Here is a 23,662-nt window from a genome sequence, read left to right as displayed (position 1 = left end):
AGTTTTTCCAATTTATTGGTTTCATAACGAAGTGTAAAATTTCATATTAATGGAAGTAATTATTCCCATTGGCGCTCTGCGATCTGTGCAAAATAAACAAATGAAGTATACTTCTGAGCACAGGATAATATAATAAATAGTTTGATCCCCCCCCCACAAATAACTTATATACTTAAATGAACAATAAGCGTATGATATCTCTTCCATACTACTCAATAATGAAATAAACGATTAATTGTAGTATATTAGGAAGGATTCGAATAATGCGCTTGTATATTAAGAGTAACCAGTAATTAGAAAACTCAGCCCGTCTAAGAACGGACTCGAATTGGATGGATGAATAAACCAAATGGAGTAATACGTATTAAAAATGTAAACAATTCCAAAAGTCATCGATAACACACAAAGTTGCATAACCTTCAGCCTGAAATGCATTAGTGTTGCATTACTATAATAGGGGTTTTTGGAACCTGGTTTTTTGAGGGTCTCCTCTATTAGGGGAAAACCCAGAATATTGCCATAGCTCATATTAGAAAAGTGTCTATTTTTTAAGTGACATTATCGAACTATTCTAAGGTTTCCACCTACCTGTTAAGAACCATCAGATATCGCTCATAACTTTCAATGAAAAAGTATTAATAAAAGGCGAATATACATGCAATAATAGCAAGGCAACTCATATCCATATTTGTTTACTTATTTGGCTATGAAAGACAATGAATATTTCTTTATCCTTTCTTTTAATATTAATTTTTGTATCCATCTATTAGATGAGTCGTCAATATGTATATTGATTCATCTGCATGCTCGGAGATAAAAAAAAAAAATTCATTTGTTTCTTAAATGTTAACGTTATGGCTTTGATTTCACGAGTAAACAGTTGCACCCATCCTTGTATGTGCCCTCTTCACAGCGGAAACATAGAGGTGACACTCCTCGATGTACTTCCGCTGAAATTCCACTTCTGATCTAGCAGTAAAGGTCGTAAGGGGTGACAAAGAGAATAGGTAGAGGTGTGACTGACTAAACACGTTGCTCTACGCCAAGGGTTTCGACACCAAGTCTGTTTTAGATTGCTTTCACCGGTTTGATGTCTGTTCCACGAATAGGGGGTTTAATATGACGACACTCACCGTATGATGGGATGCAAGGGGGGGAAAAATAAAATAAATACACTGATCAACGGAAATGGGTGTCTCCTGTTGCTATCAATTCTTCCTTCGCCCTTTTGGTGACCTCTACCCAAGTTTCGTGCTGTCGGATCGATTTAGTGAAACAATTAAGAGGGGCGTCAGCCACTTACTGTAATCAGTCCCCGGAAGTCCGGGTTTATAGCCCACGCAGAGGCATCCGTCCCTACCCTTCAGTTAGTAAGGGTGAGGTTGTATGACGCTTAAAAAAAAACATAAATAAATAAATAATTGGAAATCGAAAGGAGATAATGATGGTCACCAAGACAAACAACCTTTGGTTAGTAGATCATCCACTAGATGGTGCTCGTGGACACGACTATAGCAGGTTAGAGCTTTTTTCTTCCACTTTCTGTCTCTTTTTATTGGGACTTTACCGTTTTTATTAAATATGCAAGTTAAAATATATGTTCACATATTTCTGCCCTAATCAATAAATAGTTACGCCCATAGGTGGAGCTACAATCATTCCACAGAACAGGTGGTTTGATAGGCGATAAAGCAATGTGAGTCATGTTCCAATATATAACGTTATCTGACCTAAGGTCCTACATTATCTCCATTTTTAATAGAAAACAACGTTTTTTTTTGCGTTTCCATTTCGAGATAAAGATTGTGAAGATATAAATCTATGGGCGGACTTTGGTTTTACGTAATAGTTACGAGATAAAGTATTCATTTACTCTACATCTGTTTCTATTCAAAAGCGCTGAACTTATCTGTTGCAATGCTTTGTTGAGCAACTACTATCAAACGAAGTTGTTAGTGTTAGCTTTCAGAAAGTCACCTTTGCGATAGGATTGTCGTCAATTATCAAGGCTGAGGATGAAAATACATAAAACTATCTTTTGTAAACTAGTCATTTAATGTATAGGGGCGTCACCGAACATAAACCACTCAGTGAGTATCGAGTTTCGATCCTTGAATTTTGTCATTTCATGTTGAGTCGCTTTTTTTTTATATTTTGGCCAATTCACGTGTTAAATCGATTCACGATTCAAGTGGCTCATATTCACACTAAACTAATAATGGAAGTCCAACAAGAAAAAAAAAAAGGAAATGTATAATATCAGTAATATTTTGAATACAGAATAACAGTAGAAGTATTAAACGTGGAAGGGGAAAAAAAAAAAAACGAACATCTACTCACACTAGAATGCACCCTTGTATACTGAATGAGAGAGACAGACCACTGAAGATAAACAACCCTCTTTTTCAAGACTGCAGCGCAAGTGATAACCTTGCACGCAGAAAAAAAGAAGGTAAGATAAACTTGCTTTAAACGCAGTGGAATCGAGACATCCTATCTTGAGCAATATAGAACAATAGATAGCCTTAATAGATAGGACATTGAGGGCAAAAACAACTGAGTTATGTAAAAACTGGCAATTTTTAGTCTAAATGAAGACATGTCTGCAAGATCAGTACTGTGAACATCGGTGGATTGAAAAACAACTATTTATATTTATACAACGATCCAAATGTAAATGTATGGTAACCATGGTAACAAGAAGATATTTCCGGATGTTCCAACTCTATGATCTTTATTGCTGACATTTCTTAATCCTAAACAACCTCGCTAATTGCTCTAAACGGGGTTAATGATTTCGATCTAGATCGAATGCGAACTGGACACCGCATCGAAATACGAGATGAACAACTGTATAGGAGGCAGCATTTCGTATGACCCAGTCTTATAACTCATGTCACGTCTTTAAGGACTGAAAATTTTTGCACGTTGTCGTTGTTGCTAAGGGCAACCGAGTGGGGGGAGGTGGGTTTGGTGTGGAGCAGACAGTAGAGTAGTGTATCTTTAGTTGGCCTCTACGAAGGTCAGTTGATAGGATGACATATAATCCGCATACTTGAAGTTCGCCATGCCACCACCCCGCGTGGGAGGGGGGGGGAAAGAGATGTTTTATAAAAAGGGATCCATAAATAGTTGGTGGATGACGTCAGGGGTTGAAGTGACCACTCCCTAAAGGAGGGAATACAAATGGGCGTCTGGTCACGACATGTCTGTTGGAGGTGGGTGTTGGCGAAGGGGGGGGGGAGTAGAAAAACTCAAGGGCCGGGAGAATGGGGTGTTTATAAAAGTTAAAAATTAATTCCCTTCCCCCTACACCCCCTCCTATTCCCTCCCTTAAGATAAATGCATGAGTGAAATTACGGCACTAGCCGAAGGTGTTTGGACTAAAATTAAAATATTTGAAAAGATGCAGATCACGTGATTGTCTTGTGTAAATTGTGATGGCTTGATTCGACTCTAAACTGTAAAATCGTTCGTAATTTAATAGAGTTAAGCAGATGACGTCATAAATAGAATTCCCATACTGCAGTGCACATATTTGTAACATACAAGCAATGCGTCTCTAATTGTAAATGTTATTAACATTACAATAGCAACAGCTGAAAGTGACGTCAACTGGAATGAACCAATGAGATCAACTCATCACAATGAATGATGCTATCAAAGACTAGATTTCCCTTTACCAGATGTCGCTGACGGAAGCAACATATTTATGATATTTATAATAATATTTCTTGTGTGGAGATATTAACATACTGTCATAAACTTGCCTTTCAAGGGATTTAAAAACAAACATCAGTGTGACATTTAGAGATAATGTCATGCAAATGTTCCGTCTTTTTTCTTTCTTTAACATGATACTAATCAGTCGATAATCTATCCTTACTTTTGCTAAGACATGTTCGGGATTCAGATCAAGAGGTCAGCGTGTAGAAAATTGATAGCACGTGGGCTTTTTTTTTTTTTTTTTTTCTTCCCTACTTTCTCCGTTTATTATTCTTTGACAAGGTAATAAATAATATGCTTTTGCTGTTTAGTCCAATGCTCACGTTTGTCATTAACTGCACACACACACACACACACACACACACACACACACACACACACACTGACATAAAAAAAGAGAAGAAAATTAAAACGCAGGCCAAATGCATCCCCGAGGAGTAGGCTAGGCACTTGGTAATCTGAGAGCTATATATATATATATATATATATATCTGTTTTGTTTCAGACTATTCTCAGACCTCACAAAGAACACACCTTTAAAATGCTTACACTAGAACCCTATTATACAATAATACAAACGACGTAATTAATCAAAATTGTTCGCCCCTATCAAAACTTCACTAGCAGACATCTTAACATTTTTTAAAACATTGACGAATATTTTTTTGCAATAGAAATTATGCACTAATACTTGTAAGCAAATATAGCCTACTGTTTCCATAGTAACGTGGGAGTATGATGTCATATGATGTTCCCAAGGAAATCGCGTCTGATTGGTTTCCTTGTTTAATAATTTTTTAATTTTTTAATATTTTAGATTATAATAGCAATATTTTAACTAAATTAACTAAATACATATGAATTGTATCGAAGCATACATTTATAGTAGACTTGTTGCTTATTAGATTGTAGAATCATCTCCATTGCTCCTCTGTCCACTCAGAAAAAAATAATAAATGGTCTGAGTTGTTTAGAATTCCATTTTGGGGGAACTAAGCAGGGGCGAATGCTGGTTTTGAAATTCACGTTTGCTCTTGTTATCATTCAGGGAGACGACGTGAAATGGCTATGCGCGCGCATGAAATCCCAGTGTTGCAGCGAGGACTTGGAAGCTCCCACAACCGAGCAAGCCAAAGTAGCTTTGACTAGACGAGCAAGCATCGGCCTTCGATACACAACCGCAAAGCTCAATTATTGCCGCGCAAGCTTAAGACGTCTTCTGTCTACAAAAATAAAAGCCTAAATGGAATGCTTGTAAATGCCATGCATTTATTAACAAATAAATAGTACTTCTTTCTCAATGAATGAGCTTGCGCAGCAAGCATGGAGAATTCGCCACTGGAACTAAGACCATGAGATATGTGTTATTGCCAATTGGATAACACTTGCGAGCATTTTTGACGATTATGAAGTTGCTAATCTCTTAACTGAGATCGGTTCCTGCGAATTGGGTTGAAAAAGGCTTAGCAGATGTTAGGGCTTTTCAACAGACATTCTTTGTTCAGTCCAATGTTCTACTAAGGCCTGAGTACGCGTGGATGAAGTAATAAATGTCCAGAGTATGAACATTATAATACAATACTCGTATATATAATATTTTAATTAATCTTACACACTGTCTTTAATTAATTAAAATGCCACCAGGTGAAACGTTGATAGATGTAATTTTTACGTAGAACAACATTTAACTGGGACAAAGGGAATAAATATGTCGTGTAATATTTTTTTGGGGGGGATAATCTGTAGGGAATTGTCAATACAAATAGAAGTTGTGTTGCCACTAGAATCATGATGTGATCGTTTTTCCTTCTGTGAGCTGAATTATGTAATTACACTGAATGATTCACTACTGCGTTGATGCATTGCTACAAAGTGTGTCCAAGGGTCTATAACAAATTGCCCTGTTAACAAACTGTCGCATAGCTCTACGACAATATCGCCGAATATATATTATGACCTTAGATTTTCAATTCAGACCTTGGAAACGATCTGAGGGATCCTAATGAACAGATCCATCAAATTCAGTTAATAATAATAATAATAATAATAATAATAATAATAATAATAATAATGTAAAACTCTTCTAAAACTTCTAAGTCTCCGTTGAGATTTCTGCATAAAAGCAATCCTAAAGAATGGATTCAATAGGCCAATCAACGATTTTTTTTTTTTTTTTTAACTGGGTCTTGGAACATCTTTCATAGCGCGAAATGTCTAGAGTATCTCTACATAAACAAAAAAAAGATATTTTTTTTGACGACTAAGACAAGGTGTGACGTAAGTATCAACCTATCTTACCTTCAATAGTGTCGTAGTAAGATGCACGCTGTTACTTTTCAACATTCTGCATTCGGGTCAACTTACCTCACAAATATTCCTTGGAATCGTGAGGAAGAGATAGAGAAAGAAAGAATGAATTATGCAAGTTTTTTTTTTTTTTTTTTTGCACGCGCATCTACAAGGCTACTCTACTGTATATCAAAATTAGTTCGTCTGTTCGGTGTCAAATCAGAACGAAAGGGGTGCCTTCGTTGGAACAATAGGGATTTGTTTGCATCATTACGGTTGAGGCTCAGTGAATCCTGAGCCTCAGGATTCAAATTTTCCTCATGACTTCGACAGGGAACACTATAAAGCTAACTGTGAAATATTTGAGGAAACATAAAATATGAATCATTTCAATATTTGACCACTAACTATGGAGTCGTTCTTTCAGTTGTTGATTCTCAGTTAATTCTAGGAAGGATTAATTTCCGAACGTAATCTGTTGTAATCTCTGGATAACTAAAAGTTCTATTGCATCACCATAAAAGTCGTTTTAAATCATTTTTGCGCGTTCCATCACAGATGTCTCCAAGGCAACCGCCTCTCCTTGCTTTCAGCGTCTGTTGGTCATCCTTGACCTGTCTGTCCTTTAACTGTAGACTCTCAACAACCTCTCTCTCTGTGTGTCTGTCTGTCTATGTATGTATGTGTGAATACAGCGCTTTCTCATTATTGTTATGAAGTTGAACCCTTTTAATTTCTTATTACTGTTTTTTTTTTTTTGTTAATTTGAAATTATATCGTACAGTATGATCATTTTTGATGAATTATTCCAACTCTTTTAGATAGTTAGATAGTCTGAAGAAATTGAATTAGCTTATCTGAATAACCGATGTTGCTTTACTTTTCTAAAAAAAAAAAAAAAAAAAACATCGCGTACGGAAAACCATCCACTCTTACAAAACAACACAATATCACCTAATCGCACATACACCAGCCAGAATCGGGGGGGAGGGTGTTCTAAATATAGACGAACGTATTAGACACGTCTTGGCATGTCAACTTGTAGCTGCGCGAATTTGGTTGAAAATGATGTTGAGTGGCAATTATATTCTAAACTTAGAGGGCGCTGAACTATAGCAAATAAAAGCGCCTGTGTTGGCTTATCTCCTCCTTTCTCAACCCCCCCCCCCACTTTATTTTCTTCTTCTAATATGGGGAGGGAGAAGCAAAAAAAAAAAAAAAACGCTAGGGAATAGTAGTAAATGGGCACGCTTCCGCTGCGTGGGTTCAATATGCAAGGTCGTGGTGGTGGCGTATAGCATCTGAGGTCATAGTAGAGATTTATGACAGTTCCGTTGCATGATGGAAAGAAACTCAATACAGACCATCCTGTGACCCCCGACAGAGCAGTTGTTGTTCGATAAGAACAGAAAGAAGAGAAGGGAAAAAAAAAAAAAAAAAGTGTATTGCGATCGATGCCAGGGAAAAACAGGAAGCAATGGGCCACGCCAGGTTAGACACTTCACGCTGTATTATAAGAGGGAGGGGGAAGAGTGGAATTGTGAGGCTTTCCTATAAGAGGTGTGTAAGTGCAGCCACAGTACGTAGAAATGCTGAGGTTACTTCACGCACCCTCAGAACATGTGAACTGGTCTTGTAATGCTACATCTATAATATGCATGTATCCATGGCAACACCGAGAAGCTAGTTTATTCATTGTTGGGTATTTAGAAATAAATATTTGTCATTGTTATCATCTAATTCTGCAGAATGATTGTGATGATGACTGAGAAATGCATTTGAGTCGTTTGTTGGGGAAAAAAAAAAAAAGGTGGGGGGGGGAGTAGATTGGAATAACAGCTCGAAGAAACTTAGGCTATAAGGCCGAAGTTATGTCTGGTTTGCCCTTTTCAGTCGTGACTTTGTAGGCATTTCCCACAAAATATTCCTGGTGAGATTTTTACAGGGTAGTTCACCATCGCTTTCCCCAATCCCCCCAATTTCATCCGGGCTCGGGACCGGCATATGGCTGGGACGTATTCCTGACTGTAATCCGTGTGTGTGTTCACGGGGCCGATTGGCCTTTTCTGGGGAACGAAAAACCCAAGTTTTCGGGTGACCCCTTACCTCCGTATGAGACTGATGGGAATCGAATCCAGGTCTTTCCGACCAAACGGCTTCGTCTATATTGAATAAGCTACGGAGGCTCCTGTGTATGTTTATCAGCCGATTTGTCTGTTTTGTGGAACGACAAAGTCCAGTTTCCACATGGGGGTGAACTAACTTATGTCTAGCTGGCCTTATAGAGCCTCCTCGCAACCACCAATAATATTGGTAATATTAAAAAATATATATCAAAATTATATCAAAAATATATGTATATCAAAAGGGTGGAAGGCCAAGGACTCGCTGGATAGATTACATCCAAGACCTTGGGTGGACACGTTTGGGAATCCCACCAGAACACTTGAGCTTGGTAGCAGAGGATCGTGACCATTGGAAGTTCCTCTTGCAGCTGTTGCCCCCCCCCCACAACCCAATTAGGAAAGGTGGGCCTTGAAGATGTATATATGTATATCAAAATTATGCGCCAAGCAAGAAGCCTCATTGATAATAATGGACGCTCAATATTAAAAAAATAATAACAAATGTGAATTATTTGACCAATGGTTAAGATTACCATTAGTCTGATCTATTTCTTGGTCATTTTTTTATTTTGAATTTTGAAATTTAAAGTTTCAGAAATATTTGATCCCTTTTTAAATTTACGATTGTTCATTTTCATTTGGTGTACGTACAACATTGATTTATTTTTCAACATTCAAATAGAAATACTGCCCAGCATCACCAGAAACATCTATTGGCATTTAAGTTCCCATGGTAACACCACTAACTCGAACTTTCTTCTCCCTCCCCCCCCCTCCTTGAAGTTGTTTGTTTCTTCAAGTATACATTTGAGTGTATTTTACAATTTTAAAAAATTGGTTCTCAATTTTACGTCGGAAACAAAAGACAAATCAGATGACGAGATACGAACATACAATAGAGAAAGATTAAAAAAAAAAAAGATGAAGACACTTGTGGTGGTGGTGGTAGGAGGAAGGGGAGGGAGGGAAGAGAAAGAGAGTGGATGAAGAATCACCGTCTCCCTCCACCCACAAAGTCAGGTGCGAGACCTGAAGATGCAACGCGAACCTCCGATCACATATAACCCAGCATAATGAGGTCAAACAGAAATACGACGAACCTTGACCTTTAACTCGAAGCCCTCCAGCAGTCACCATCAACCCTCTGTCGGAGAAGCATGGAAGCTGGGAGAAGACCGCAAGGTCAGAGCAAATCCGTCCACTTGAGAAGTTTCTCAGACCACGCCTCTGACATAAATCAAAGATATTACTGCAAGCAAACATACCTGTGCTTGATTCCACACTGTGCTTGGGGGGGGGGGGAGGCGCTTGAAAAAACCCACCCATGGCCCTCCTGGGTCGACATCCAATATGGCACAGCTCATGACCTCGTGTATTCTGGTAGAGGTACGTCTTCGATCACCTGTCTCGGGTTATGGAGGGAAGTGTCGGGTGGAAAAGGAACAGGGAGGTGGGTAGAAAACCTGAAGCCATCTTCTTTCTCTCTTCACACGATGCGAAAACAGGAAGACAAGTAACCACACACAAAGGTCACAAATTCTTGCTTTTTGTTGCAAGTGCTTCAATACACTAGACATACGGGGGTCAACAGCTCCTTGTACTAAAGGATTTACAGGAAAATACCTCAGGGGTTATAAGACGTGACAAGTATGCAGCCAGAGGGTATTTTTAGAAGCATCTGCCGTTCTCAACACTATGCGCTCTTGGGAGACGAAATTTGGCACAAAGAGAATGCACAGGTCACTTCTAATTGTCGCTACCTTTTGGCTACTAATATAGGGCTACTTGGGAACAGAATCTGTCGCGTGAGGGAGTGCAGTGATATACACACGCACACACACACACACAGAGGATAATGTCGTGGGTATATTTGATCACGTAATCATAGTTGAAGTTAAAACTTTGTTTCACAAGAAAGTTTTTTTATGTGCTAACTGCTAGTGCCATCTGCCGGTACAAATAATCCTAGTTGTTACCCTAGCAACAGTTTCAATTCGTGTGATTGTATAAGCTGTCTTTGCATCACTATAGAGATTTGCGCCTTCTTGGTATGTAATGTCTGTTCCAAGCGGTGCTGTTCGTTTGGAGGGGGGGGGGAGGTAGTGTATTGTTCTCATCACGATGACGGTTCCAAGTCGCGCGTGCTGTTTCGGCCGTAGGACACATATACCAGCAGTCTTCGTTCGTTGAATAGGCGGAGTTATGCATCTCACATCCATCTGAGGTCGCTTGACGGTACCGCCTCTAACCAGCACGTGCTTCGAGACTATCTCACGCGTGTGCATGCAGGCGGACAGCGTCCATGTCATGTCGTGACAACGCGGAGGTCCCAGTGACGGAACCTCGCTCCGGATCGGACTGTCTTCTGTTTTTCCATCAACCTTCTCTCTCTCTTGTGTGCCAAGAATCCATAAAAGGTGTTCGGTGCGTTGCTGCCGCCCGATCAGGGAACGCAGCGTTCCTCCTGACAAGTGCTTATTTAACAATGACCATTAAGCACGTGAGATCATGTAACCCAGGCTGTGCAAGTTTAAAAAGAAAAAAAAAAAAATTAGCCGACAGAGGTCGCTGCGCTTGCGGTTTGGGCTGCGTGATGGTTGGGCTTACAAAACGTTCAGTAGGGGCGGGTTTGGAGGTCAAGGGTCGTAGGTCAAGAGGTCAACCGATGCACGGCCCCGATGGATCGAGCCGACGCTCCGGTCCATTATTATGACTGGTTATCATGCTTCTGAGCGTTCCACCTCCCGTGAGGGAGCAAAAATCTCCCCCCCCCCTTCACCTCGGCACGACTCACTGACGGTAGCGAGTGGCTGATGGGGATATAGAAGGAAGGCACGGGTCATCTTCCTTCGTGGATGGCGTAAATGACCAGATCCGGATGCGTGCAACAAGGACGTTTTCCTGTATGCCCCCTTGTCGGACAAGTTGTGGGCGGGGGCAGGGCTATCTTCGGTCAGCCGTCATATTGGCGAGTCACGACTTAGAGGTGCGGGATCAGCCCCGACCTGATGATGATTACGGGGGTGACTAGCTGAACAACCACGAATTGTAATCCCCCCCCAGCTAAGACGCTTGACAGGGAACTTACAATGTCCTTCCTCCCCCCCTTTCTACTCCCCATTGCTGTAGTTTTGTTCGTTCGGTAATTGCGCTGCAATCCCTTCTGTCCACCGATCATCCTGTGAACTGCTCGGACATAAAGCGGAAGGCTTTTTGTGAGCTTACGAGGTTTTATTCTCCGATCAGTTGTTTTGTATGAGCATCTCTGTGAAATCTCGTCAATGTTGGCGTTATCAACGATAAAAGATTGCTCGCATCAACACGGGCAAGGTCGTGATCCCATTCATCGAATATTCCCAAGTTCAAGGTTCGAATTGGTTATCTACGGATCGACTAAAACACAACCGAACGTATACCCTACGCCAGATAGGATCAGTTTTTGTGGATTTCTATGAGCGGGGGGGGAAAAAAGAACGATCTCAGAAGATATATTTCAGTGTTCAAAGGATTAATGCGTGAACAGTTGAAAGAGACCAGGCTAGTTAATCTCTTATTATCCAACCTTTCTCTCTCTCTCTCTATCACTATGTACAGAACAGTGTATACTCGATGATGTAAGAGGAATACACATTAAAGAAATACACGCACTTTCACTTGAAAATTGCTTCCTAATCGCGCGCATTTTCTTCGGGAGGGCGACGAAGCGTTGCCGACATTGTCGTAGAAACCCACAAACTGCTGAAGTGTGGTAAAGCAGGAATCATAATCGGGGCCAGTCAGAGTTTGGGCCGACAATACGTCTGTTTGTCTTTCATTTATTCTTTGCACCCTATACAAAGGGGAGGAGGAGAAGAATGTCGTGGCCATCAAAGCAATTCAACTCTTTTTCTTGATCTTCAGAAATTTCTTGACTCTGCTTAATGGAGTCGTGAGATTATATAAGCTCGTGTGTCGTAAAGACACCACCAGGGTTTAAGGATTGCTCGTACACCGAATATTAGAGTGAAAAAAAGACGTTGAAATATATTTTGGTTGGAGAATGCAAATTCAAGAAACAGGTTTTGGTTTGGTATTCAGGGCTATCGCATTTACCATTGGATTTTACACGTCGTTGAAGCAAGCGCCAGTATTGTACATCATAGCCTGGAACAATATTGCTCCTTGCAGTACTATAATACTAGCGAGGCTTTAATTCTCATACGTGTTAAATGGGCCAATTAGAGCATGTTGTCAATCAGACAAAAAAACTTTTGAAATTATAAATAAAAAAATATTTAATATGATTTTATGTAACGTATTAGCTCTTTGCTTTATGCGGATGATGTTATACTTCCAAATAAATCCAGTACAAGCCGCAAGATCCCCTGACAAAACTGAATAACTATTGTAATAAATATGAACTTATAGAACAAGTAAAAGATTTCAGCTACTTAGGCACGTTTACTGAAGATGGTAAATTAAATATAGAAATAGACAACAGAATCAGCAAAGCTGGTATGGTGGGAAGTCAATTGAATAAATTCGTATGGAATAAGAGAGAAATTAGTCGGAACACTAAATGAGCTGTATACAAGACAGTGTTCAACCCAGTTTTAACTTATGGATCTGAGAGCTGGGTCAGAAGTAAAACACTTGACCAAAGACTAGAGACAACAGATATGAGAGTCCTGAGAAAGATCAGAGGCGTGAACAGATGGCATCAATGGCAATATCATATTAAAAACGTGGATATTAGGATAGAACTTGACATTGTCAGCATCCAGGAATGCGTTAGCAGAGCTAATCTCAGGTGGTATGGAACAGAATGGGCGAGGAAAGATTGGCAAAACAAGTGTTCTTTCTCTGCCAGGTTGGCAGGAAAACGACCCAGAGGAAGACCAAGATATAAGTGGATTGATACGGTACAAAATGCTTTAGACGATAGAAATATAAGATCTGATAATGTTGGAGTCTTGACAAGTAACAGACTGATTTGGAGGAAAATTGTAGATAGGAAGTTAGTAAAGATGTACGTTTTTTTATGTGGTACTATCATATCCTGTACATCCCTTGAGGGTACATAGCAGGGATTGATGATGATGATTATGTAACAAATAATAAAGAGATTCTTGATTCAAGAGTCACTGGACGATTCGCGTCTAACTTTTGGACACTTTATTTATCTGACTCTTAATTCATGCGCTGACCAAATATTGACTATACAGTCAAGATAGTTTAGAATAATAATAAGCGAGTTGCGAGGGGATAAACAAGTTAACCCAAATAAAGCAATTAGACTTATGTTTGAAAACGGAGTGTGTTGACTTCAGATTTTCAATGATTGAGTCGCCTGATCACTTTTATTTATTTATTCGCATGGAGTTTCCTCCCTCGTCCCTATTAGGGCGAGTTGAACCCCCTCATGGGGAGTTAAATATTTATTATTATCATCACGACTTACATGTTCTATGTAAGTCGTGATGTATTCATAGAACAGTATTCCAAGGGTGGATTGATACCAAAATATCGGAAAAGAAATCGGATTGAATGGATCGTATTCGACACCCATCAGATAACAAAGTTCATAAAGAAGATTTTTTATCAAACCAATTTATTTATTTGACATTCACCTTCAGCGTATTAATATGCCTTGATACAATTATATGCAGCCCACAATATTTAAAATTCAGTTATGCTTTTAAAATTACTAGGGGGGGGCAAATTAATGTTTGCTTGCGTGTGGGAAGGGAGAAACATCTATAGGAATTTCTAATTCGTGAAAAAAAAAAAAAAACATGACTAAAGTGTCTGGGACTAGCATGTGCCTCAATAGCATCCTTCAGATGTATTCTACTCATGACAACGTATAAGCAGAACCTATTGTTAGTTACCATGACAACACGTCGCATCCGTCTTTGACATCAAACAAACGAAACCATCTTATTATACAGTATAGAGAGACGAGGCTGGATTTAAGGTTGCTAAGGCTCAGAAACTTGAACATTTGAAAGATTCCCCCATCTATTAAGTAGATGGGGGAATTTGAATTTGAAAATTTGAAAGATTCCCCATCTATTAAGTAGATGGGGAATCTTTCAAATGTTCAAATTTCTGAGCCTCAGCAACCTTAAACCCAGCCTCGTCTCTCTATACATGTTTTAGGCTTTACAGCTTTCCAGAGTGGATATTTTTTTCCCCAACAATCTCCGGGCGTTATAGTCATGATAATCGTATCTACACGTAGAAAATGATTTAGTAGATATCCATCTACTTGACAAAAGGCAAGTACCCCCTACAGATATTGTCGGAAACAGAGAAAGCAAGCCAAAGCACAATAAGACTATTATAGCATCCAGCCAACCGGTGTGGGTCACATCCATCTGGGATCATTTCACCACCGCATTTTGACACAGTTACCTACACTCAGAACTCGGAAAGAGAGTGACTGAGTGGTCATAGTGTTCTTCTGACCTGGTGCCAGACTAAGCTTCCCATCCAAAGAAAAATACGTGGGCGCATTTGTTGAATTTGTACTAATTGGGTGTAATCTGTCGACGGGTGGTCTTCATGGTTGGCAATGCTTTCCACACGGTGACACTAATCTTTGATTTGTAACGAGAGTAGGCTTAGCATTGCGAGGTGCAGCTTAATTGGGTTGGGGGAGTTAAGAAGTTGCTCTAGGGAAATGCAAACGTATCCGACTAACTCAATAAATGGTAGATCGCAAGCGTTTTTCCTTAAGAAATTACAGGGAAAAGGAAGTCTTTACTTTTGATGGATGTGAGAATTTAACATCGACATTTTTTTCTGGTTGTTTTCATTCCATTTTAACATTCAGTATACACACAGCAACTCTGCGCATGTGCAGATGCAAACAACCCGATAAAATGGAAAGTATCGAGCTCATTTACCAATTCATATTCGCAATATCTCTGTAATAAAATGGAATGAAAATGAGACTTTAAAAAGACGCAAAAAAAAAAACCCGTGAACAAAGACAAATAACAAACAATTGCCTCTGTACTAAACACAACAATCCAATTGTTAACAATAAATCAATATTTATTATTTCCCTTCATTGATTTAACAATCTTGCAACAATTCCATGTCCATTTCATTTCAATTGTTACTTCCAATGATTTTAAGCGCATTATTAAATGTGATTGTTGCATTAAATACATTTCTATGATGTATTTTATATGGAATAAAATGCACTTTCTTTTATTATTTACGTCATTACTGAGCCAACCCTTTTTGGGGACCTTACTCCTGACTGATGGGGTACAACGTGATAAAAACCATTCACATTTCATTGCACTTCCTTTTAAAAGGGATAATGTCTCCTTTTTAAACAACCTGTCGGTTCAGGATTGTAATTTTTAATAGCGCTCTTTTGCTAGCGATATTTTGCTATGGGCATAATTACTGCAATGCTTTCAGAAGCGCACTGGAGGTTAATCGTTTTCCAAAGGTTATCTGCTCAGGGTGAATATATAAAAAAGACGAGAACTGCTTTTCGTGATCTGCAAGTTATCTTTCCCTCCGTGATGAACTGCAATATTGAGTCACGCGCCGTATTTTAATATTAATGTGTGTTCTTGCAGAGCCCATCTAGAACAGGGAAGTTGGCAATACGTCTTCTGTTCCAAGGTTCTTATTTTTAGTAGCTCAGGTCGTCCATATATCGTAACTCCTCCCTGGGTCATCACTACACGTGAGCTATTAATTAATTTCGATGACCCTCGGCGTTCTAATTCCTATTTATCAGCGCGGACCAAGCAAAAAATGTACATAAAAAAAAGCCATCCATATTTATTTTCCAAATTGTTGTTTCGGTTGAAGTTTTGACTCTTCATCAGGTGCAGTTTTTTTTTTCAAGATTTCTTTCTCTGTTTCTAATATTTATTCTGTTGTCCCAATGAGTTTTTTTTTATATTTTTTTAATATTAAACTTTTCTTATGTGTATTAAATTCTTGTTTCTTTAGATTCTCTTTATCCACGTTGAAGAAACGCACAATAATATTTGTGTCATATGCATCTCCTTGTACTTAATACTCGAATCCATTTATTTGTAATAAATGTGGTTTACAAAATCATTCATATGTTGATCTTCAGTGACATCTTTCTCGTTGCAGCCAACAGGGCTTTTCAACATGTGTGTGTGTGTCGGCACGAATATACCTACTCTTGCTAGTTTCCATTTGACATCGAAGTCAAGTGTTGTCCTGACACACAATTCTTTGCAAACTAAGAAGAAAAGAACATAAGGGGGGGGGGGAGATGACGTCATCAGTCATCTTACCAGTCTCGTATGATAGCTTCTAGCTATGTTGTAAAGTGGAACAGAACCACCATTATGGTTCCTACTGTGAGTTAATTGGATTATGTTATAACGACTGTTGGCTACGATTACACGTATAAAGGAGAGAGAGATTTATGTAATATTTCCTCCGAAGTGAATTTATTTAAAAGAGACAGGAAAGAAAATTTCAGGGAAGAGAGAGAGAGAGAGATGTAATCTTGTTTTTTATTGGCTAGTATATTATCTTGTCAGATTTAAGTGCACAGTTGTGGCCTACCAGGAGGAGGAGAATTTCGATCTATACAACACAATTTGATTAAAAAAAAAAAGGGTCCTGGTTTTAAATGCGCCTATAATTCAAATAAAATAAATACGAATTTATTTGAATTACAAAACACGCCACCTTTCGGGCACAAATGAGGCAGCTGTTTGATTGCTGGGTGTGAGATGTCGCACCTGTCCGAGTGTCAATAGTCGCGGGGAAAACGATTGGCTGCAAAAAAAGCAGGAAATGAAAAGTATGGGTGTGGATGTGAGATTGTATTCGTCTTCTTCCTGAGATGAAAGCCCTCTGGCGGATATTGTTATCTTAAGATGAAGTCTTTTCATCTTAAGAGTAGAGTAGGCGTGTCAGAAGTGCCAGACGTTTGTCTGGTTACTGACCGATGGCCCTCAGCGCCTGACTTTATCGAAGTAGAATCCATTGCTATTCTAATGCTATTATAATTTTCAGTTTAGCAATACGATTTTGAGTCGTATCGAAGTGTAAACTTGACCGGAATGTCAGTACATTGTGATATCATCTTTAGTCTTACTTATTTGGTTCTGTGTCGCGTGCGTTTTATGTGTAGAAAGCTTTTTATTTTTGACTAATTCTGTTGCATTGATCTCTGATGTTATTCTGTTTTAAATCCATGTGCCGCGCTTGATCCACCTTTTCCTTCTGTATGCAATTACGTAATCAAGTAGTCAATGTATACGTGAATATTCTCGTAATTAATTTCTCACTGGCTATTTTTTTTAAATTTTTTTTTTTATTTTTTAAATTTGATCAATCAAATTTCTTTTAACTATATTTGAAATTCTGAAAAAAAAAATTATTTTTTTTTTATTAAATTAAATTTTTTTTCCTTAGAATTTTCATTTGAATCAGATTTCACACTTCGAACTAAAGTCAACTCGACTAACACCAACGTGTCAATGTTATGCTTCCGTATTTCCATGACAACCGTACGTTTTTATACTGAGCACTCGATGGTTGACTTAGTCAAGAACGAAATAGACGGCATTTTAATACCAGAACTCTAGCACTTGAAGACCAAAAAGGTTTTTCATTTATTTATTGACATTAACTATAAGATGATGATAGTTCTTCAAATATACAGCATACACCTTCATCTTTATCCATGAACTCCTCACATACTTGACGATGTCCGATGTATTCTGCACTCCTAAAACTGCACGCTCTTTATCGGAAACCCAGTTAATTGCAATGAATGTCGTACGAAAGAAAAAAAAAAAAATGCACACTTTTAACTCCACTAGCTTACTGATTGTGTAACAAAAGCACTAAATACGCTCATCTTCACAGGTGTAACTATGCGTACAACGTATGACTACATGTCATTCTCACAATGGCCTCTCTCTTTCCTTCATTTCCTCATTGCCTTTATTCTACGCGGATTATCATAATTCGTATTTTACTTTCTGTCTTTCTGATGCCATGTAGGGGGGGGTTATTACATCCCACATTCTTCCACTTCTACTATCCTCCCCTATCCATGCGTCATTCTCTCGTCGATATAAATTTCTCTTTTCTCTTCCTTCTCTCCCCCCCCCCTAGTTTATCCACATCTCTTTGTAAAACCATCCCATAAGTACGTTTTGCTCCTCCCCATTATTGCCGTAGGGATTGGGCGCGAGAAATCGCACACGTACCATTCGCACAACCACGACGCGAATAACTTATGGTCCACGGGGATGCCTCCGGACAGAGAAGAATAGCCACAGATAAAAGAGCAGAGACAAGAGTTCACCGTTTCTTAATTCTGCCGGCATCTTCCATCTCCAGGAAGCTATCACTGGAGATGGTTTTATATGCTGATCAGGCACGGGTCGTGGTTTAAAACCTTCCAGCCGGAGGGGGTGCATGCTCTGCGGATATTTCTTGTCGTGAGGAGACGCCCCTTCATAAAGGATTGTAGCGAAAAGAAATAGTCATATATACATACGGATAGACGGAGAGAGAAAGATAGGAATAGTTTAAAACATCGGTGTCTTACACATACTAGCAGTAGTGTAAAAGTTTCTCTTTTCTAGGGATTCGAACCCGGTTTTCTCCAACTGAAGGACGCGTCATATTGTCTCTTTGCGAACGAACTAAGAGACTCAAAATGCTTAATTTTGAGTCTCTTAGTTCGTTCAAAGCGCAAAGTGCTTAATTGTTTACAAGTAAATGATAAATTAGATATTATTACAATACATCTAGCATTGTTATTTGTTGTCGACTGTGTGTAAAAACCCGAGAGGCAACCAACGAAGAAAAAAAAACGAGTTTTATAATTGACAAAACAGGTTGACATTCAGTTAATTGCGTGCGGCTCATATACGAACACCAAAGGCATTATTTTTTGAAGACGTTATTAATTTCTCCCCTCTCCCTTAAACGCATTTGTATATTGTATTTTCTTCCCTGTGGGTGTGACTGGCGATGCACCACTGACTTTTTCCCGTTACATAACCACCAACTGTCAACAACAGAAAGAATCACAGAGCTGTTGGCAATTTGCCAATTTTTTCCAAGCACTTACTCGCGATATGGGGAGAAAGTAAAAAAAAAAAAAAAAAAAGACCTGTTACTTCACTTATTATTATATATTTCTTTCTTTCTCATATCCCTCCCCCCCCTCTACAAACCGCTTAATGGTGAAAGCCACAGACGAACGATTTCATAAAATGTATTAGCTTTCCATGCGGGTGTGTGTCAATGGAGGAAATAACCTCACTTTGAAAAATTAGGTAAACGGCTTTTTTCCAACTCTTTGTGTACTACAGTAGATTAGGAAACTAGTAGATTGGAAAGAGGCCCGTCACTGTGAGGGGTGTGGCAGGCTTGTCAACTTACTTATTTGTCAAAAGGAAGGGCTTCAAAACGTTGATTTTGGTGCCATTTGTTTTCCAAAGGCAAAAATGAATTTTATTCCAAAGCACGTGCTATTTTTTTTACCCCTTCGAAATGCATCATCTGACGAAATAATTTTATTATCCACAATCTGAGAAGAGTCTGCAAAGGGAACAAAGCAAAGGTCTGCGTTTCCTATAAAGAGGAATCATTTAATGAAAGATCTGCGTTTTTTATAAAGAGGAATCATTTAATGAAAGATCTGCGTTTTTTATAAAGAGGAATCATTTAATGAAAGATCTGCGTTTTCTATAAAGAGGAATCATTTAATGAAAGATCTGCGTTTTTTATAAAGAGGAATCATTTAATGAAAGATCTGCGTTTTTTATAAAGAGGGATCATTTAATGAAAGATCTGCGTTTTTCATAAAGAGGAATCATTTAATGAAAGATCTGCGTTTTCTATAAAGAGGAATCATTTAACGAAAGATCTACGTTTTCTATAAAGAAGAATCATTTAACGCAAGATCTGCGTTTTCTATAAAGAGGAATCATTTAACGCAAGATCTGCGTTTTCTATAAAGAGGAATCATTTAATGAAAGATCTGCGTTTTCTATAAAGAGGAATCATTTAATGAAAGATCTGCGTTTTTTATAAAGAGGAATCATTTAATGAAAGATCTGCGTTTTTTATAAAGAGGGATCATTTAATGAAAGATCTGCGTTTTTCATAAAGAGGAATCATTTAATGAAAGATCTGCGTTTTCTATAAAGAGGAATCATTTAACGAAAGATCTGCGTTTTCTATAAAGAGGAATCATTTAATGAAAGATCTGCGTTTTTTATAAAGAGGAATCATTTAATGAAAGATCTGCGTTTTTTATAAAGAGGAATCATTTAATGAAAGATCTGCGTTTTTCATAAAGAGGAATCATTTAACGAAAGATCTGCGTTTTCTACAAAGAGGAATCATTTAACGAAAGATCTGCGTTTTCTATAAAGAGGAATCATTTAATGAAAGATCTGCGTTTTCTATAAAAAGAGTCTGCGTAATGAGAAATCCATGTTCCCTATACAGAGAAGACTGCATAAAGAGGTCTGTGTTTTCTAAAATAGACTGTAAAAAAAGGAGTCAAAGTCTGTGTAAATATAGGTGTGTATAGACAGATGTCTGTATTTGCTATAAAGAGAAGTCTGTGTAATGGTGATTCTTTTTTTTTATATAAATATATAAAGGGGTGGCTTATGCATAAAAGAGAATTCTGTGTTTCCTGTAAAGAAGAGGTTGTTTAAAGAAAAATCTCTTCCTATAAAGAGGAGTTTGTTTCCGATAATGAGGAATCTGTGTAATGGAAAAAAAAAAAAATCCGTATTCTCTGTACGGAGACTGCATAAAGAGAATCCCGTTTTCCAAAACACAGAATGTAAAGAGGAGTTTGTGTCTCCTATAAAGAAGAGTATTTACAGAGAAATGCTTGTTTCTTATAAACAAGAGTGTCGTAATGAGAAAGAAATGTTTCCTATACACAGAAGTCTGTGTAAAGAAAACTTTTGGTTTGATTGCTAAGACATACATAAAAAGAGGAGTCTGAGTCTGTGTGGAGAATTTCGTATGAACGGGTGTTTCGTATAAAAAGGATTTTGTAAGGAGAAGTCTATTTTTCTTATGAACAGCAATCTGTGTAAAGAAAATTCTGTGCATTCTATAAAAGATAAGTCTGTGTTTTCTCTGATTCTAGATTGGGATCTCTCTAGATTAGGATCAAGTGCTCGAGAGTTGGATTCTTTAACATTACCAATAGCTGCAGTTTGCTCCGAGTTATTTAGTGTTAACTGGATAGCTGGTTCTTTCATAAGAAATAGCCACTCCCTGCTGTATACGATTCCCTTGTAAGCGTCCATCATATAAAGAGGGTGTGTTGTGTATGTGTGTGACTATCGTTTCTATTTACTCACCCATCTGTTTACAACACACAAATAGCTTTGACAGTGTTGCTAGAAGAATTTTAATTGCTACCTACAGGGGGTGGTCCAAAATGAACTTGACAAATGACGTTTTTTGTCTATTGATTTCTACTCGCCCAAATTCTCTTTCATAGTTTTGTTGGGTGGAGATGGTAGATACGCTTTTAATGCGTCATTTCCTGAAATTCCAGAACTGGAATGGTGTGATTAGTAACTGTCAAAAACCCCGTTCCTTCTCTCTGTACAAAGAGTCAATGAAACTCCCTTGACGTCTGTTTGCCTTCTCTCCATTCCACTTCATCTTCTCGTTCGCATACACATGTTACAGACACAAAAACGTGTAGACTTTTTTTTTTCTATTGTTATAAAATGTTTTTATAAAGTCATTACCTTTTGGTATAGAAATAAATAAATAGTTGCATTGTTGAAGTAATCGAACGAAATATATTTTGTTGCTGTCAATTGTTGTAAATTTACATTCTTTTCTACCATTGTTGAAACGTCATTCAAAACTTGTTGATTGCTTCCTGTGCGTCGTTTTTATTTAACCATTTATCTCATTAGTATGTTAAATACCTTCTTGAGTAAATCAGCCAATGAAATGAAAGAATGAAGGCAAGGATCTGAAATAACATCTTTTAATCATGATATCACGCATGCGTACAGTGTGATTATGTTCTTTTAGCCTAGTTATTACCCCAATAGTATAAAATGGAAAAATTTAGTAGTGGTGCATTTGTTGTCACATTTACCACACACGAAGCATCAGCGTGAGTAATTTGTAATGTGTGTGTGTGTGTGTGTGACCCGCCATTAAATTTAAGAATGGCGTGCGGAACAAGTGGTGTAGTATAGTATTAAGTCCCTAAATGTTTTCTGTTACATACATAACTGCGGATTTTTTCCTCATTTATAAAACTAGGGGATGAACAAAGAATTGGGGGGGGAAATATAACTGAGGCACACCTACCCGATTGTTTTAGGCGTCAGTGACCGCAGCGCCACCAAACTATACAATAGATACATTAGTTACGGGGAGGACCACTGTTCCAGTAGAGTCACGAGCCTACCGAAGTTGTTGAGCGTACTACTTAAGAATCTTTACAAGTCCGTACTTATGAAAGAGGTGGGGACATGGCGAAAGCATTGAAGGACACCCAGGTTAGCCGACAACCGGCGTCTCTTGCGAGTAGTAAAGAAAGTTTAAAGAAAAAAAGAAAAAAAAAATTCGTTAAACCAGTACTAAGTATCATCCCAACAACTCTTGCCTTGGCCTACATTCGACAATACCTCGGTAAGGCCCTCCCTCCGTTTCGGATGTGTGGCGAAGCAATACTGACGGTCAGGTATCACTTTTGTGTTTTTGTTACCGTCGATCTTGGGGATGCTGAAGAGATACGCGTGCCAAAACTCCCGCCTGTCTTAGACACGCAAATTCTAGTTGGACTTGGTGCATTTGGGTTTTTCCTTTCCCACCTTCTTCCGGTTGCGCGCGGGGGGAAGTTAAGCACGGGGGGGTCAACTGTAACGGAGGTTGTTACGATATGTAATCGTTTACTTTTAATCTACACGCGATTGTCCCTGAAACCAAACCACTCCTGTATGCTAAACGGATCTCCATCTCCTCCTTTCCAATTCACTCCCCCCCTTCGCTCCCTTTTTCCCCGATTTTTTTATTTTTTTGACAACAAATTCCATCCTGAAGTAGTAGGGTTCGTTCCGCTTCCGGCTTTCAAGGTGGTTTACTTTTAACGGGAAAAGATGAGATCCGTTTTCTCTGAGGGGATTATAAAAACCCAAATGGGAGGTAAACATCTCATCGACACTTATAGATCGTTTAAAGAAAAGACCAGTGCGTTATGATACGAAGGACGAATTCAATTAATGGATAGGGTGTTAGAGCATCCTAAAAGGGTGCGTGAACTGGCGGCTATAAATAAGGCCTGAGATGGTCGCCAATGCATTAAAATTAAATCGACAAATAGTTCGTTAATGAGTATATTTTAGTATTTAGGAAGGTTGGGCACAAGTTCTGTGACGCTTCAACTTAACAGATTTTTATTTTTTTTATTTTTTCGAACTTTAAGAAGTGTTAATGGATGCTTTTGAAGGGGATATTCTCAAGGTCGATAAAGCACCGATGTTCGCTCGAAA

At 38.5% G+C, this 23,662-nt stretch overlaps 1 protein-coding gene across 1 annotated transcript in view; it reads left to right on the top strand.

Moving 5' to 3' along the window:
• Positions 1 to 23,662, top strand: part of LOC150100687 (uncharacterized) — a 185,840-nt gene that overhangs the window by 138,180 nt on the left and 23,998 nt on the right. The window lies entirely within an intron of this gene.

The sequence above is a fragment of the Typopeltis vanoorti genome, chromosome 12 (assembly GCF_054136105.1).
Source record: "Typopeltis vanoorti isolate ZY-2024b chromosome 12, IOZ_Tvanoo_1.0, whole genome shotgun sequence".
Taxonomy (NCBI): domain Eukaryota; kingdom Metazoa; phylum Arthropoda; class Arachnida; order Uropygi; family Thelyphonidae; genus Typopeltis; species Typopeltis vanoorti.
This window is presented reverse-complemented; position numbering and strand designations above follow the sequence as displayed.